We start from the raw sequence: 7,480 nt of genomic DNA, 5'->3' as shown, positions 1-7,480 counted from the left end.
AATACACAGGAGACTTTGGTCCATTTATAGCTAGATGCAGAATAAAAGATGAACGTTCAGGTAAATAGATAAGTGAATGTTCACTTGACAAAAGTAACAAAAACGACATTGTCGATTGTCACTCGTTTAATTATTCAGCTCAGTGGTGCTCAACACGTTTTCTTATGTACTGCTGTCACTTAAAACCTCTTTTAGATCACTTCATCACTAAAGTTAATCGTTGTGAGTGTATAAGCTGTCAATGACTTGACAAAAGTAACAAAATCGACATTGTCGATTGTTACCCATTTGATTATTTAGTTCAGTGGTGCTCAACACGTTTTCTTATGTACTGCTGTCACCCTCCTTTAGATCACTTCATCACTAAAGTTAATCATTGTGAGTATATAAGCTGTCAATGATTTGTTTGTGTACACTCTAAGGATGTCCTTTCAGGACGAAACGTTAGTAATAAAACTCCAACGGTTCCTGGTGTATACCTCACCGCCCTTCCACTCATCCACTAACAACCACTAGTTTCCGGGTTGTGGACCCTCTTGTGAAACTCTATGCCCTTCCAAGGGGTCACGGTCCCCAGATTGAAAAACACTAATTTAACCGAACCTAAGAAATGTGGATATGGAGACGAGTATTAAGAGTACCATGGACAGCGAAGAAAACAAATGAAGAAGTATTGAGAGAAATGGAGACAGATAGGGAATTGATGACAACAATAAGGAAAAGACAGTTGCGATTCTTAGGACATATAATGAGGAGGGAAGGGTTGGAAGAGGTGGTGATGACGGGAATGGTGGAGGGAAGGAGAGCAAGAGGAAAGCAGAGGGAGAAGTATATGGACGGGCTGATGAGGGCGACGGGAAAACAACTCAAACCAGCACAGATGTTACAAGTAACGAGGGACCGTGAACGGTGGCGCTCCATGGTTGCCGAAGTCCAAGAGGATATGGCACGACGGTAAGGTAAGGTAAGACTTGGGGTTGTATTGTAAAGGACTGTTTGCGAGGGGACCCCGCTGTGTTTGAAAACGGGAGATATAGAACGTTTGGGTAAAAAGAGAACGGACATAAAGGTGGGAAGGGTGGAGGAAAGTGTGGTGGAGATTGAAAGTGGAAGGTGGACGGATCCAAATGGAAATTGAAAAGGAAAGGGGTTAGTACACAGGTAGATGGGGAGTGGGATGTTGGGTGGAAAGAGGGAGGGGCGGGGAGGAGTGGGAGGGAGGCTGGGGAAGGGGAGATTAAGAAGGGATGTGGTTGGGCTTGGAGGAAATGGACCTTGGGGAAAGTGTGTGAGACTCGTTGACCTCTTTTAGCTGAATAAAATTGCCTGGCGACAACAAAAATTAAATACAGTTTACTGTGGAATCATTAATTTAATAAGGTAGCCGAGCGGGTAAAGGCATTGTGAAGGTTATCTTACGGGAGGCCGAAACAGTGGGTTCGAATCCTACATGCAACTGTCATAAAAATAATCTGAATAAGATGTGTTCAAGGAGGGTTGGAGCATCCACCGTCTCTCCCCCCAAAAAAAAACAACAACAACAAAAAACTGTGGTTTACAATAGAGATACAGAGGTAATTCTCATAACTAATGGGTGATATCTAAGGGTAATAACTATGGAATAGGAATGGTGAATTGGGATATATACCGTATGCGATAGCCAAGTCAGTGAGCGCAGGAGAAAACGCGTCTCCACTGGGGATTGCAATGCGAAAGAGGACCAAGAGAGTCCTCACATACAGATGAGGAATATAGGGAAACATGGGGGTAGGGTTAAGGGAGGATAACACACAGGAATGTGTGGGTACGGCTGTTGGTAAACACATTGAAATACTTAGGGGAAGTTGAAGGAAACGCGTAGACCAGCGTTTCCCAACCTTTTCCGACCATAGCACCCCCTGTTGTCATGTCTAAACAGCAGTCCAGCACCCCTATCTTGTTATTAGAAGAATAAAAGAAAGTGAAGCGTACTGCTTGATGATTTATTTTCTTGATTCATTAGAACTGAAACAAATTTAGTGTTGTTTGTAGAAGAAATAAGAACAATAGGAAAATAAAATAAAATGGAAAAAGTCAAATATGCACAACTGGGTAATCAATGATACATATATCAATGTGATTTTTGTGTGCGTCACTTCCCAGCACCCACTATAATTGATTTCAGCACCTCAGGTTGGGAAACGCTGGCTTAGATGTAAGAGGGGATTTACACGGTGTGAACGTGTGAACGGGGTATTTGGGGTTTAACCAACGTGTTCGACAACCAAATACACCGTTCACACGTTCACACATCACTTTAAACACGTGTCTGTCGAACCGCGTTAGACCGTGTAAACTCCCTCTAAGGGAACTATCACAATAAACTCGTAATTATCTGTCCTTGTCCAGTTACTTTGCAACTCCCTTTCCTATTTTTGTGTCATTTGATTCGATTATGTTTTACTTTTCATTCTGTTTTATTTAATTTAATTTAATTTTTTATTTAATTTTATTTCATCTTTTATTTAATTTGATCTTATTTTTTATTTTATTTTATTTTTTATTTTATTTTATTTTATTTTTTATTTTATTTTATTTTATTTTCTTAATATCGTTTTATTTTCTATTGTACTGTTATATCTTATTATTCTATTTGATTCTATTCTGTTTTATTATATTCAATTTCTGCTACCATTTATTGCCTAAAAAATTACATAACTAACAGACTTATACATCTAAACATACTCAAGATAACAAGAACAGTCCTTCGAAGGTTGTGTGTGATAAACCTATATATAGGTTCCTTAGATCCTCTTCATTAGTCCGTGATATTATTTTCAGGTCAATAATAACAAAAAAAACGCATACTGGAATTTTTTTTAGAAAATGGGAATGAACGAATAGTGAAGATGAATTCTACAAGATGAAATACATTCCCATGAATTCACAGGTGACAGTTGGAATTTCATGGACGAGACAGCTCGTGAGTGTGCTGTCCTTCTTGAAAATGGAATTTGAGGACAGAAATACTTTGCTCCCGGTGTGGATGTTTGGAATAGGGGCATTTGTTGTGCAGTGGGAATAGTATGCCTTTCGGTCCTGTAACATTAAGGGAGTATATCTCAACCTGGGGAGATGATGTTGCTGGGTATGAAGTCACATGACCTGTGGAATGAGGGAGTTAAGGTTGTGTTTAATGAAGATGAGGATGTGGTTAAGATGAACCTGGACAGTTGTTGTTGTTTTGTTGTTATTGTTGTTGTTGGTGTCGTTGTTGTTGCTGTTCTCCTTCCCTAGATTGTCTGTCCGAGCAGTCCCGTCTCCCCAAGGAGCGCCATGGCCGAAAACGGGTTTTTTCCCACAAATCATTTATAGAGTGTATACTGTGTTGTTTGCGTGCGTGATTGTGTGTAATGCTGTCTTCCATTATGTGTTGAATAGTATGGGGTGAAGTGTTACGTCCTGGGCAATTGTCCACAATGCGATCATCCAGCCTCTTCTGGTAACTTTGTGGACAACTGCCCTTCCTGGACAGTTCTTCAGGAAGGGTGAATGGTGCAGTGGAGGTGATGCGCCAATAGAAGAGGAGTTATAGATCAGTGGTTCTCAAACTATGGGTCGCGATGCGATCATCCAGCCTCTTCTGGTAACTTTGTGGACAACTGCCCTTCCTGGACAGTTCTTCAGGAAGGGTGAATGGTGCAGTGGAGGTGATGCGCCAATAGAAGAGGAGTTATAGATCAGTGGTTCTCAAACTATGGGTCGCGACCCAAAGTTGGGTCGCGAGATCAATTTTGATGGGCCGCAGGGCTCCCACGATTTGAAATTCTGGTAAATTAGAATCAGCACCACGGATTCCATTAATTTAGTTTTCTGGAGGAAATGCAGTGCCATGGATTCTGTTAATTTAGTTTTGTTAAAGAAAAACTGTACACATTTTTTTTTCCAAAGTAAAGGGTATATGTCACTGTAAATTTTGTTTCTCTTGGCTTTGTTCTGGGTCGTGAAGGATTGAAATGCTCCAAATAGGGTCGCTTACGAGAAAGTTTGAGAACCACTGTTGTAGATGAAGAAGAGAAGGGAGGTTGAAGGACAGATGCAGGGAGTGGCGTCTGACGGTACCTCTTCTTGGATGATCTCGTGAACCTTAGGGCACGGATGCCATTTTGTGGGAATTTTCCACAAATTTGTGGGAGAAATTTGAAGAAATATATGTAGAATTTGAAGAATTACATGTCGCAATGAACTTGTTTGTGTATATAATAATTCCTTCTTTTTGTGGGGGAAAATGTGGAAATGCAGATTTCCTTGTGGGAATCTTGTGGAAAAGTCTCACTCGTTTGTGGCAACTGGCATAGATCACAGTGGCAACACTGCCTCAGGGTTGGATGTTAATCAATTCGAGTACAAGAGGGAGTCTGTGTCTACAGGGCTAATGAGGAGATGGGCTAGTAGGAAATTAGTCAGGTTATGGTTATTTCACTTGATGATTTTGTTGTTGTTGATCAGACAATTGTCATCTGAAGGAGTTCAGACGGTCTCTGGCGGAACAACTAAATGGAACTTGAGAGTGCTCATAAAACACACACACACACACACACACACACACACACACACACACACACACACACACACACACACACACACACACACACACACACACACACACATTAGTGGATGAGCGCTGGGAAGTTGAATAAAATGTGTATCTGTTGGCACCTGTGTGTGTGTGTGTGTACGTTCGTGTCTGTGTGCATGTGTGTATGCTCATGTACCAAAACAATCCATTGCCCCTGCCTACGCAAATGGCAGACGAAAGCAGAGACCCTGACATTGGGTTCATACTTCAGCAGTAGTCCAGTCGCTCTGTTTTTTCCCTCCGAAAGTAGGACGAGGTCGCCAGGAAGTCGAGGGGGCCCGTTCCTCCCATCGGATGCTTTGATGTGGGTGACGGTGCCGAGCACGGATACCTACTGTATACTCGTCTTCGGGACGAGTATGAGTAGGCGTTGCTGATGGATATCCTCCGGAATGGCTGTTGTAGATATACATGCTTATATAATAAAACTTCAGTTGCTGGAGGGATTTTTCTTTCAGCTGAAGGAAATCTTTTGGAGGTAGCACGGTTGATGTAGTCCCAACTTTTGCGTCTGTGCTTCTTCATTAAACTTTTTTTTTTTTTTTTTTTTAGAGAGAGAGAGAGAGAGAGAGAGAGAGAGAGGAATAATGCCTTCCAGAGGAATAGATGGCCCTTAAAATGACCTCTAAGGAGAAAATTTCTTAAAAAAAAAAAAAAAGGTTCTTGGAGTTTTCATGGAGGGGTCTGACCTCGTTTTTGACTTTTGGTTTGACCTCGTTCAATAGACATCCTGTTTCCTATTGTCAAGACTTTATTTCCCACTTGTTTGGTGGTCATTGTCCACAGTTACAGCAGTTTTGTACCTTCTATTGTTAAACTATAGTCCTCTCACCCCATAGGTTTGTACTGCAGCATTCAGTATTCAATAAGATACACATTGTCTGTGAGAATAAACCCCGTGTGAGATCGAAACCTTTATTGGTACAACGTTTCGCTTGTTACAGCTTTTTCTGTACTTTTTCTGTACTTGAAAAAGTTGTAACAAGCGAAACGTTGTACCAATAAAAGTTTCGATCTCACACGGTGTTTATTCTCACAGTCTTGTCGGCTTTTGCCAATGTGATTCACATTAAGTGTCGTTGATATACCACGTGACTCACAAATAGATATAACCAACGTCAGAAGTCACTACTGAAGAGGACTGCAGCTGGTAGTCGAAATATACAGACTCCCCGTTTCCAGTCTTTTCCTATGTTCCGACTGTGGTATTGGTTTTGATTTACAAATGTGCTACTACTTTATTCATCAGTGACAGATATGTACGTTTTGTGTGAAAATAGGAAGGTTGAGCTGTGAGTTATATCGGGTTCTAGAACACTTCGTGGTCCTCTAGAACATATGGTGGTCGTCCATCTAGAAACAAAGAAGTGTGTAACACCTAGCAAAGCTGCATGTCCCTAAACTAACCCATCCCGGTCCTTCCATATTCTAAAGAGCAAAAGGTAATCTAGAAATACAAAAGTCTGACAAGAACTTAACACGAAACTACTGTCCTCCTATATTCCAAAGAACAAAAGGTAATCTTGAAATACACTAGAATCGGTACAGAGAAGAATGACCAAAATGATACATGGACTCGGAAATTTTCCTTACGAAGAGAGGCTTAGGCACCTTAACTTACACTCTCTGGAAAGACGCAGGGTGCGGGGTGATCTAATAAAAGTGTTCAAGTGGATCAAAGGTTATAACAAGGGTGATGCAAACAAAGTCATCATAATAAAACAACAGGGCAGGACTCGCAGTAATAGGTATAAACTGGATAAATTTAGATTTAAGAAGGAAATAGGCAAGAATTGGTTTACTAATGGGGTGGTCGATGAATGGAATAACTTAGTAACCATGTAGTAAGCGCTGAAACTATCAGTTGTTTTAAAAAACGATTAGACAACTTTATAGATGGGGATGACAGGTGGTGATGGATACGGAGCTGCCTAGTGTAGGCCTTATGGTCTCTTGCAGTCTCCTTTATTCTTATGTTCTTATGTACTGATAAGAACTTAACACGAAACTACAGCAAATCAAATACATCAGACTTAATTTAGATGGAAATTCCAAAATAATTTGTACACTTGAAAGCACTTAAGAACACACACACTGGAAATCACAAACATTATAAAGAATTGTAAGTATCATACAGTTTAACAAAAACGAAATAGTACATAGATATATGCACCAATTGAAAAGAAAAAATCCCTATACAACGGGAAAGCACAAATTAAAATCGAATTTAAAAAATACGCTTAAAACCTCCAATTTGTGAAAGATAAAACTAGAAACTGGTTGGCAAATTGCCCGAATCATGTGGATTGAAACAATCAAAATAGGCTTATCTATGGACGGGTTAACAAAGAATACAGTGCCTTCATTATATTCACGTCACACAAACTCGCCACAATAAAATGCAGAACTTACGCAAACACATCTTAAGCAAACTCCTCTCTTCTACTGATTAAACAAGTGAATGGAAAGTATGAGATTTTTTTTTTTTTTTTTTTTTTTTTTTTTTTTTTTTTTTTTTTTTTTTTTTTTTTTTTTTTTTTTTTTTTTTTTTTTTTTTTTTTTTAGTGGATGTGTCTTCAAGTTCCTGGTCTTCTGCCGACAGAAAAAAGAACGCTAAAGACCTTATTACACTGGGCTTCCTTGGGGTTTCGCCAACGTCGACAGTTGAGAGTTCGTTTGAGTAAAAAACGACTTCAGTTACAATATTTTATATTTCAAATTTCTAAATATTAAATTATTTTTCCATCATATATACCAAAACTGAACGACGAACTGAGAGATTGTAAACCTATATGAATGTTAAGGGGCATTTAGACGGCCAAACGGTTTGACAAACCCGGTTTGTCAAACAAGTGTTTGAAG

This window comes from Oratosquilla oratoria, chromosome 22, assembly GCF_046742065.1.
Source record: "Oratosquilla oratoria isolate Oo_2021 chromosome 22, ASM4674206v1, whole genome shotgun sequence".
Taxonomy (NCBI): domain Eukaryota; kingdom Metazoa; phylum Arthropoda; class Malacostraca; order Stomatopoda; family Squillidae; genus Oratosquilla; species Oratosquilla oratoria.
This window is presented reverse-complemented; position numbering follows the sequence as displayed.